Raw genomic sequence first — 12,469 nt, 5'->3', positions numbered from 1 at the left:
GTGTTAGTGAGGTGATGTGGTGTTGGTGGTGGTTGTAGTTGTAGTAGTAATAGTGATGATGATGTGGTGGTGGTGATGATTGTAGTTGTAGTAGTAGTGGTAGTGATGATGATGTGGTGGTGGTTGTAGTAGTAGTGGTAATGGTAATGATATATGGTGGTGGTGGTGGTTGTAGTAGTAGTGGTCGTGATGATGATGTGTGGTGTGTGTTTGTAGTAGTAGTGGTAATGATGCGGCTATGTGGTCTAGTAGTATGACACTCGCTTCCGGATCGGAAGGTCCTGGGTTCGAGCCTCGCGCTCGGCGCATAGTTGAGTCCTTGGAAAAGGTTCTTTACTCACATTCTCTCACCGTACTGAGGTGTAAAATGAGTACCTGGGCGTTAACAGAGTTGTCTTTGTCCGAAAAATTGTAATATCGCCTAACAGGCGTCATGTCCCGTCCTACATGTTAAATGTTGACCAGGGACCCCTTGTAAAGCGCTTTGAGCACATTTAGTAGATATTGCACTATATAAAGCTCAATTTAAAAAAAAAATATTTCAATGATGATGATATGGTGGTGGTGGTTGCAGTAGTAGTAGTGGTAGTGATGATAATGTGGTGGTGGTTGTAGTTGTAGTAGTAGTGGTAGTGATGATGATGTGGTTGTGGTGGTTGTAGTAGTAGTTGTAATGGTGATGATATGGTGGTAGTGGTGGTTGCAGTAGTAGTGGTAGTGATGACGATTTGGTTGTGGTGGTTGTAGTAGTAGTGGTAATGGTAATGATATGGTGGTAGTGGTGGTTGTAGTAGTAGTGGTAATGGTAATGATATGGTGGTGGTTGTAGTTGTAGTGGTCGTGATGACGATGTGGTTGTGGTGGTTGTAGTAGTAGTGGTAGTGATGCTATTGGGGTGGTGGTTGTAGTAGTTGAGGTAGTGATGTGGTGGTGGTTGTAGTAGTAGTGGTGGTGGTGGTTGTGGTAGTAGTGGTAATGATGATGATATGGTGGTGGTGGTTGCAGTAGTAGTGGTAGTGATGACGATGTGGTTGTGGTGATGGTAGTAGTGGTAGTGATGATGATGTGCTGGTGGTGGTGTAGTAGTAGTGGTAGTGATAATGATGTGGGGCTGGTGGTTGTAGTAGTAGTGTTAGTGATGATATTGTGGTGGTGGTTGTAGTAGTAGATGATGTGGTGGGTGGAAAACACATTACAGGTTATTATAATACATGATTACACACATTCTTTAACTTCATTTTTTGACAGCTTCGTTGTGCCATAAATATACGCAACAGTTCTGAAACATTTTATTGTGGATTTTGATATTGTTTGTTGTTTTTCTTGTGCCGTTATGTTGACATAGATACCGAATGAATGGTAATTACTACATTCTCAGCCAACAACAAAATGGCGCTGAATGCTTTCATTGGTGGACACTTTTTTGGCTTCGTACGTATTCTCATTCGTTTAATTCTATGGTTATTCTACAACACTGGTTGATTGTAATTCATTTGCCCCCCCCCCCCTTCCTATCATTATAATATCCCCATCCCCTCTAGTTCTGTTGATAGATTTATATTATCTCCACATGATCCATGAGCAGATCCATGGATGAAGAGCTGAAAGAGGCTAGCCTAATCTGGAATAATATCAGTGTCCATGCAGCGGACAGACAGAAATTCTAGTCCTTAGTAGATGTCTTGTGCACCCCTTGGCTCGACGAGGATCGTGTAAATTAAGTTAATAATCACAAACTAGAAGGCCATACACCGAAACTTTCGTCTATGTGGTCTAATGGTATGACACTAGCTTTCGGATCGGAATGTCCTGGGTTCAAGCCTCGCTCGGCGCATAGTTGAGTCCTTGGAAATGGCTTTTTACTCACATTCTCTCATCGTACTCAGGTGTAAATTGAGTATCTGACAGTTAACAGCGTAGTCTCTGTCCAAAAAAGACTGTAATATCGCCTAACAGGCGTCATGTCTCGTCCTACATATTAAGTGTTGCTGTTGACCAGGGACTCATTGTAAAGCTCTTTGAGCACGTTTAATGGATATTGCGCTATTTTAAAAAAGTTCAATTTTTAAAATATTTTTTTGACTCATAGGCTGACACGATCCTAAAATACAAGGCGACGAACACCAAAAGAAAGTGAAAAATGAGTTGTTAGGCAACAAATTATCCGATTGGTTGAATTATTGAATCGAACTTTCTAATTACATTCTTTTGGTGACCGTCTGCATGTATTGGGAAGTACAATTACAATGGAACCTCAGCATAACAATGATAGTGGGGGGACCAGTCCGGTTATAGCCGAGTTTCAAGGGAAATAACCCAAATGGCCTAAATCACCATTTATAATAATGTGGCATAGAGTAATGGGTAGCCTATACACACACTCACACAAACGCTCGCGCACACGAAAAAAATTGAGCTTTTATATAGCGCAATATCCACATAACGTGCTCAAAGCGCTTTATACGGGGTCCCTGGCCAACAGCAACATTTAGGACAGGACATGACGCCTGTTAGGCGATATTACAAATTTTCGGACAGAAACAATGCTGTTAACGGCCAGGTACTCATTACACCTGAGTACGGTGAGTGAATGTACGTAAAGAGCCTTCTCCAAGGACTCAACTATGCGCCGAGCGAGGCTCGAACCCAGGACCTTCCGATCCGAAAGCGAGTGTCATCCCACTAGACCATATAGCCACACAGGGCATTCATGTCCTAGGCCTAGTCTAGGCTAATGCATTCTGTTTTGGAGGTATTTTGTGGGTTTCGGCCCCCAGTTATAACCGATTGAGCTCTTAAAAGTCCTCCTATAGCCAGTAAATTTTACTAAAGACAAAGAGAGAGAGAGAGAGAGAGAGAGAGAGAGAGAGAGAGAGAGAGAGAGAGAGAAGGGGGGGGGGGGGGAACAGGGATTTGAAAGACCCCTGTTATAACCGAATGCCTATCATATCCGGACCTATTTTATTGAGGATGCTCTACAAGTTTTTTGGTCAGTTTCAGCTATGTGTTTATTAAGGTGACGTATCAAGGCTACGATGGAACCACGGTGGGTTCCTGTGATCCGTCAACTTGTGGAGAAGAAGAAGGAGGAGGATGAGAAGAAGAAGGAGGAGGAGGAGAAGAAGAAGGAGGAGGAGGAGAAGGAAGAGGAGAAGGAGAAGGAGGAGAAAGAAGAAGAAGAAGAAGAAGAAGAAGAAGAAGAAGAAGAAGAAGAAGAGAAGGAAGAAGAGGAGGAGGAGAAGGAGGAGGAGGAGGAGGAGGATGAGGAGGAGGAGGAGGAGGAGGAGGAGGAGGAGGAGTGGATTCATAATAATAATAATAATAATAATAATAATAATAATAATAATAATAATAATAATAATAATAATAATAAGAAGAAGAAGAAGAAGAAGAAGAAGAAGAAGAAGAAGAAGGAGAAAGGGAGGAGTAGGAGAAGGAGGAGGGGGAGGAGGAGGAGGATGAACAAGAACTCAACTCTCTCTAGTCCTTAATCAAAAATAACAAACACATATAGAATGTAAGGTTTGCTAACTAATACTCCTCGAGAAAAGTTTATTTCGACATAGAAAAGGAGTAAAATGCGATTCTTCACATTTCAATACAAAACACACGATTTTCACATTCTTTTGCGTTTTTTAATTTTCCCCTCTCCTATCTTCATTGCTTTAAGATATTGGAAACGAATGTAAACGATCGCGCTATTTGAGATGAAGCGACAGAAGAATATAAAAGATCAAGTGCGCATGTCGTTCAGTTCATTGAAAAAGGTTCTTTTTCCCACCAGATTCGTCAATTTTAATTGGCACTTATGTGAGCATTTTCCTCCAATGTCTCGTGTCAAATCGGGCTTCTGTGGTTGAGGAAGTTTGTTGTTGTTGTTGTTGTTGTTGTTGTTGTTGTTGTTGTTGTTGTTATTGATATTGATTAGTTAACACTTCCTTCAACACAGCAACCCCAAAACAAACAAGCAAATAAACAAGCAAACATTGAGAAAAAAAAAAGGATTTAGAAGACCCCAATACTAGAAGTACTTAAGTCACATTTTCATGATTTAAAAAAATGAAATTGAATGTAAGCTTCAATTTTAGTACAAGAACAGATCAAATGAACGTTTCGGGTTTCCCCTTTATCGCCAAACAGGATGAATGAAACACTTCAGATGAATGAGATGTGGTAGTGGCGTTGTTACGATGAATAAACAAAACATTGGTTGGCAGCAACATTTACATTATGATTTTTTTTAGCTTATCAGTGATAAGCTTAAAACATATCACTTCAATTCACTCACAAATTGTATTCATGAAAGACACAATCTAAGTCCCCTATCTCAACACTACTATTTTATTTTTTGAATTCTCTATAGTATGAAATTGACGTCACTCAGGTCTTTGTTATTGCTTTTTGCCATCCGCGTTTATGAGTAATTCTCACTTAACTGTATTAAAAAGACTAAACGTTCAAGGTTACACATAGTTTTGCGGGTTGGTCCGTTATACTTCCGGATGGCAATGTTGTGAGCTTCTTAGCCAAGCGCACAGTATCAATCTGTATAGCCTAATCCACATTTTTTCAAAACTTCCTGTGACAAGTACTTTTAGCACAAGGCTCAGCCTTTTGAAAAAAAAATCAACTCATGGCCTAGCTGTTGATGACGTCAGAAGCCGTGGTCCAGGCATCCGTGAAGTAATATTGATGCTATGCGATTAGGTAAAATACTCAAACATCCGCCAGTCGGATATAACGTACCAACACACAAATCTGTGTTTAACCTTGAACGTTTATGTCTGATTGATATAATTTAGTAAGAACTAATCACCTGAGTGACGTTAATGAAGGTTCTTCTATAGATTATCCATCAAACAAACGCCCGATTTCAACACTTATCCCCCATGTAGTCTCAATGAGCACATTTGTGACCCCTCGTCACGAAACGGTATTATGTCGGGATGGACCAGATGCTAAAAAGTCAAATTATAGTTAAACTGGTCAAAAATATGAACCGTTGGTATTTGGCACAGTAAAATATGATATTCCTGCTCCTCTATAAAGCATATAAACTCAACTTAAGCATGATATTTCTGGCCACAAATTCCATTTTCAGCATCATCCCGACTTAATACCGTTTTGAGACGTGGGGTTACATTTCGGGGTTACATGTATTAATCTTGCCAAAGGGGGGGGGGGGGGGGGAAATGGACGTTTCTGAAGAGGGTCTCGAACCAAGGACATCCTAGGTCGCAGTGCAACACCTTAACCACTAAGCCACTTGTTGAAAGATTATGTTTCATGCATAATCCCAGAATTTCATTTTTCTGATCAATTATATAGTTAATACAGTTTAGTGAGAATTACTCATAAACCCGGATGGCAAAATACAATAACAAAGACCGGAGTGACGTCAACTTCGAACTATCTATACAATAAGTTGTTACCTCCCATGAGCATCGGATTTCGGCACGCACGGATTTTAGCACGCTTTTTGGATTCTCCTAGCAGCGTACTAGAATCCAGCGAGTACTGTATCAGTTTGACACAGTGGGCCACAAAGAATATATTTCCTAAAGCAGTAAAATGACTAAAATGTTTACATCATTTAAAATATTTTTTTATTTCAATTAATTTTTCGACATCGGGTAAACTCCGACATCATCAGTCGAAAGGTGAAAATTTTGGATTTGCATATTTTTTTTTGTCATTTTCTGAAAGAATATGCTCCCCAGAGCATTTTAATCTTTATTTGAAGTAAATCGGGTGATTTTTCAAGAAGTTATAGTCAGATGTATGAGAAAGTATCTAGAAACTTTTCTCAAATTTCATACTTTTTCAACTTGTTAGCTGTTTAAAAAAAAATATAGCTAGAAGCGAAATTAAGCTTTAATAGTTCCCTACGATGTACAAAAATGGTTGATTTAATCATTTATGACAAGAACTCATTTTTGCATAGCATTTTTGATTTTTAAAAATTGACCTTCTAACTAAACTTGGCAATATCTCAGTTCAAACCTTTTCACCATCCGACTGATTATGTCATTCACTGTATTCTAATCTGATTAACGAGGCACCAGACTTCAGTTTCCCGTTTACATTTCATCTCTCTCTCTCTCTCTCTCTCTCTCTCTCTCTCTCTCTCTCTCTCTCTCTCTCTCTCCTTCATCCCCTTTCACATACACACACACACACACACACACACACACACACTTTCTCGGTCTCTCCTCTACTCCCTTCACCCCCACCCCCTCCCTTTTTTTCCCCAGTCGCAATTTCCATTATATAAATATATTTATCTTTCCCCTACTCTCTCTCTCTCTCTCGTCATTATCTGAGTAACCCGAGGAAGGCTATACACCGAAACGTTGTTTGCCTTGTATTATCATCCCCTATTATACGAATCACATTCACACCCATTCTTTTTCTCCCCGTGTCACAAATATAACATTATTTCACCTCAGCCGACGTGTAGCTACTTATTCGCAGGTCTGATAACCCAAATTGTTATGGGCTCATTATTGTAATATAAATACTCTCAAACCAACGCAAAATATTCTCCTTCATTACAACAAAGTTAAACTAATCCATAATTGCGTTCGGTAATCAGACCTGCACATATTATGTGCACGTCGACCTCCGCACATTGCACAACTACCGTATTATTTGGAGCTATAATCTGCCAGTTCAAAAATAGATTTTTAACTCCGTCACTGTAAACAAACAAGAATGGTCAATGTGACCTTATCCCTACTTTTTTTTTCTTTCTTTTCTCATGCGTTGACCTCGTCTCAGACATTCGGAAATTCAAACTGTCATTTACATACACACCAGATATAGCAATTAAAGTCTATTTCCGTTTTTAGTCCGTTTTCTTAGCGGCAAGTTCCGTGCGTTTTGTGCACTTTTTGTAACCAGCAAACTAAGTATACAAATTGGTGCAGAAAATTATGAAGATTCGAAAAATAGGTGGCTCCAAATACCATTTTTATTGAAAAGACCTTAAAATTCGTCGTAAAGTCTAGTGAAAACGCGCACTTTGTGACGTTTTGGCGCTCGATGACAAAAGTATTAAAAACAAACATTCTCACCCATTAAGAACATCTTGATTAGTTTTTGATCGTGGAAATATTTTTGTTTTAATGTTTTCCATTATTATTTACCAAAAATATAGCTTTTAATTATTTTAAAACAATTTTTTGTCTTCTGACCGCAGACAAAAACCCCAATAAAAATTGTCCTTTTTTGCCCGTGCAACAAAACGATGAGTCATTAGGACGATCTATCCTTTACTAAGTATGTACTAGGATGTCTTAGCGCCTGTAAACGAAAAAAACAACAACAAAAGACTAAAAAAAATATTTAAAGCAGTTAAAGAGGTTTCTTTCAACCAGTGTGTACAGTACAATAATGCTAAATCGAAATGCGGTTTTGTCATCTGTCACCGCCTCTCCCTTCGAGATAACGACAGCTCCATCTACCGACAATGGCATCATGTGTTGTCTAAAAAATAACTGAGAGAATGAGTTTTGTCTTTTGAACGATGTCAACAAACTACAATTTTATTTTGTGCAATCGATATTCGTTGAAAAGGTAAGGAACAATCTTCTTCATCTATTAAACATGTTTTATATCATCGTGATGTTATTTTACTTTATGCGCATGCTAGTGCGATAAGTATCGCGCAATGTATGACAAAAGAATTGAGTTGTGAAAAAAGAATTGGGTCAGATCAAAGCTGAGTCACAGTAATATCATTCTACACACACAATAAGCCTCCAGGATGCAATAGATAGAGTAAGATTATGCTTGGATCTGAACATATTTTTCTATCTTAATATAATATAAGTTGCATGTGTTATGTCAGTACTAAATTTAGACCCTTTTAGATTCGATTCGATATAGATTAGCCTGTCGATGATTGATGATAGAATAACGGTGTTTATCAATACTGCTGCCCGAGAAAAAAAAAGATAACTAATTTATTATTAACTCAGTTGATCAAAAAAAGAACATCTCCACACATAATTCTGCAAATACAAGCTAATATTCACACACATTGTTTTATCTTTTGCTTATTCATGTTTTTTTTTAAAAACAGTGTATTGACTTGTTTGTTACATTTCTACTTGCCAGCCTCACAGTCCTTTGTTTCCTTAAAATTAATAAGCATCATGCCAGGGGACCTCGTCAAATTGGAATGCTAGTTTGATTTGTTGAATAGTCAAGATTGCAAGGACTAAAGTTAACAACAAGATATGAAGTGAGTAGAAAAGTGCCAGAAGACAATTGAGAATAATTTTTTTTTTTTTTTTTTTCGCGGCGGTGGTGGGGTTTGAACCTGCGACCTTATTGGTACGACAACTCCGCCTGGCAGGTGAGAGCGTGGCTCTACCGTGTGAGCTATCCACGAACACAATATATTCGTTTCAAACCCAAAGTCATTTCTAGATCCCTCTCTCACCCACTTCTTGAGACCGCCGATTCGTTCACCACCATCGCGAAGTAATTTTGACCAGCAGTTAAGCTTAATAGCTAATATTCTCATCACAAACATATAACATAGAAACGATTGAGACATTGAGTATGCTCCGGTGTATGGGGTGAATTTTTAATTCAGAAAAGTGAGTGGAGCAGGCACTTATGTTGGTAACAACAAGATATGAAGTGAGTAGAAAAGTGCCAGAAGACAATTGAGAATAATTTTTTTTTTTTTTTTTTCGCGGCGGTGGTGGGGTTTGAACCTGCGACCTTATTGGTACGACAACTCCGCCTGGCAGGTGAGAGCGTGGCTCTACCGTGTGAGCTATCCACGAACACAATATATTCGTTTCAAACCCAAAGTCATTTCTAGATCCCTCTCTCACCCACTTCTTGAGACCGCCGATTCGTTCACCACCATCGCGAAGTAATTTTGACCAGCAGTTAAGCTTAATAGCTAATATTCTCATCACAAACTAAAGTTCCATTCTAACAAGTAATTGAAAGTATGTGTTCGTTGTGTGTGTGTGTTGTTGTTGTTGTTGTTTTGTTATTTTTTGTTTTGCAGAGAATCTTACCACTGAGCTATCCAAGCCCCGTCAACTAATATGTGTTTAACCTTTCTCACGCAAACACACACACAAATACACACTCACACGCATACACACACACACACACACACTCGCACGCACACAAACTTGTTCATTCTGTCAGCTCTCAAGCTACCCTATATCGCCTTAAGATGGTAACATTTTCTGTAACTTGATAAACTACGTAATTCACACTTTGTATGAAATAATTTTAAATATTGTCTCTTGAGTATGTCATGGGGTTTTGTTTTATTTTTCTTTCCTTCCTAGAATGCGCTGATATGGCAGGAGGAAAGAAGCGGCAGACATCCATTGTCGACTGTAAAAATCTGAACAAAATTCCAAGACTCGATCAATCTTCCCCTGAACTTTACTGGTCGAAGTGCCTGTTTTGTCAAGAAACCATTGAAAATTCTCTTCTCACAAACCCTAAAAAGCAACCAAGTTAAATTGTATTGAAGACACTTATGTTGCAATTTCTGAGGATATCAAACTTTTTCATGACTCAGGTAGATTGCCAATAGCATTGAAATTCAATATTAACCAACCTGTGAAATGTCTTGCTAATTTTTTGAGAGACAATGATGGACTTTACCACAAGAATTGCAGACACAGGTTTCATAAATCAAAACTCAAAAGGCTTGCAAAGAAGATAAATCAATGTAATAGTGAAGCCGTTGCAAGTCCTGATACAAGACGCACATTAAACACATCACATGTAAGCAAACACTGCTTGTTTTGTAAGGGTTGTGAAGGGGAATTGACTGAGGTCCGGACTCTTGCTCTCTCACAAAAAGTCTACGAGGAAGCTGTCCTTCTTTCAGATTCAAGTATTCTTAGAGTATTTGCGGAGGGTGATCTTATCGCGGTGGAAGCAAAGTATCATAAGCCTTGCCTTATACTGTTCCACAGAAGAGCAGACGATTTTAGATGTAAAAATACTTCAGACAACAAATACAAAACACACATTGCAGAATGCACACAGGATATTGTCAATTTTATTGATCAACAACAAACTCGCACAGACACAAATGTTGTGTTTAAGCTGAATGATCTCTACAATTTACTTTTGTCAAAATTAAATGCCATAAATTTGTCGGATGTATATGTACAAAAAACTAGATTCAAAGAAAATTTACTATCGAGAGTTCCTTCTTTAATGGAATACAGGGATGGGCGGGAAGTCTTGCTTACTTTCAAAGAGGGGAATATTATTTCACAAGCAGCTATTGCCGATTTAGATTCAAATGATGATCTTGCAATACAAAAAAGCAGTTGATATTATAAGAGCAGAAATAAGAAATCATACATTCATATCACCCCTCAATATAGATCATGATAGCATTGTCAATAGTGTACCACACAAATTAGTGAAAATTGTGAATGGCATTTTTTAGAAATGGAAGCGAGTGTCATTTCAATTCTGGGGTTACACGAACAGATGTGGTTATCATTCTGATATCACAGTTTGCTGCATTGGGAATGGAGAAGTTGTTTGTCAACTACGGTACGGTACAGGAAAACATAGAAGTCTGATACCTATCCACTCAATTGTTGAACCCCTGGGTCCTGAAAAATCTCTGGCTATATCCTTCTTCCATGCCTTTACGGGGTGTGACAGTGTCAGCTCATTTGCAGGGAAGTAGCATGTTCAGTTTGGGCCGCATTTGATGATGTTACAGACTCATTTAAAGCTCTTGCTAATCAACCCTCTAAGGAACATATAGCCAGCCATTTCAACATCATCCAGAGATTTGTCTGTTTGTTGTTTGACGGAGCAACCAACTTATCTGCTGTCAATGAATGCCGGCGTGAACTTTTTACAAAAAAGTCACGCCTTCCAGACAATATGCCACCAACTCGTGAAGCTCTCAAACAGCATTTAAATCGAGCAGTTTACCAAGCTGGTTATGTATGGAAACGCTCTCTTGCTAAAGACCCTAGTCTTCCTTGCAAATCAGATTTTGCTTGGAAAGAAGATGGGATGCCAAAGTGGTCCACTTTGACTGACCTTACACATGCCTCACAAAATCTGATTAAATGTAACTGTTCATCAAAGGGATGCTCCAAAAGATGCAATTGTGTTAAGTCATCTCTTCCATGTAATCTGTTATGTGCCTGCAATGGTCAATGTTCTAGAGACTTTAAACACGTTTTTCAATTGTATGTTTTCAACAAACTATGTAATTAAAAAGGGATGTAAATCTATAATAATGCTGCTGTTAAATATGTACACAGAAAAAATGTTTTAAATGGTTCAATTCTTCATTGAATAAATATGTATTGTACAATATATATAAATTTAAACGTGTTATTTGCTATATGATAGAAATACATATAACTCTTATGTTTGAGAGTGATTGTACGTGTGTGTCGGGAGGAGAAGGGGTACTTGCCTAGGCAGTTAAATTGTCTTTTATTGTTTGTTTTTTTAATCAAATTAATATTGCTTGTTTTAGAGGATGTGAAGATTAAAAAATGTTTTTGAAATGCGTGGCATTTCAAATATATGTCAGATTCTAAACTATTTAAACAGTTTCTAGGAAGGAGATATATATTTTTTTTACTTTCCTGAAAAATCCCATTTGAATTTCGTATTTTCTTATATATTTCAATAGAATTCAAATGGAAAAATAATTTGTGAGTCCAGAGTACGCAACAGAATAACAAAATATCCACATTGTTATAAAATATTTATAAAACTGTAAATTTTTGAGGAAAAAAATTATTTATTTTTTTAATGCATTTTGTCACCTTTAAAGGGCAATAACTCTTGGTTCCAGCTATTTTTCAACTTGGAGCCACCTATTTTCGAAATCCTCATAAAATTCTGTATTTTGTGTTAAAATTTCATGCTGGTTACACGATTTGCACAATTTTTCCATTAAGGGAACGGACTATTTATCCCCATTTCCTCTTTTAGTATCCAATGACCAATTATTATTTCAGTGTTGCCAGGTTGGCGGATTTTCCGCCAAATTGGCGAATTTTTAATATCGCGTAGCGGGAAAAACATGGCCTGGCGGATGGCGGATTTTAAAAATGATTTGCATACCCTTTAAAAAAGTAAAAGTATAGCAATCAAGTCTAATTATTTCTTCCTTTTCCCCCATAAAGTGACTTTTCGGAGCACCTATTGTGAGTGGACTGTTGGTCTAGAGCTATATTACAAAACCTAATTCAGTGAAAACAATATCCGACAGTCTAACTCCCGCTCAAATAAAATCAAAACTCCGAATCTCATGCCTTTAAAATGGAAACAGTTGTAAATAGGTGAGTAACGTTTAATAACGTAATTTTTTTTTCCTGAGACAATACACTATTGTTGATTATAAGTGTTTTAAATCAAATGGTTGATTTTAGGCAAATTTCGCAAGTGAAGTAGGATAAAGTTGGCGGATTTCTGGCATAAA

Source organism: Berghia stephanieae, chromosome 12 (genome assembly GCF_034508935.2).
Source record: "Berghia stephanieae isolate SIO BIC M18660-M18661 chromosome 12, UCSD_Bste_1.3, whole genome shotgun sequence".
NCBI lineage: Eukaryota > Metazoa > Mollusca > Gastropoda > Nudibranchia > Aeolidiidae > Berghia > Berghia stephanieae.
The sequence above is the reverse complement of the archived record's forward strand: the minus strand, read 5'-3'. Positions refer to the sequence as shown.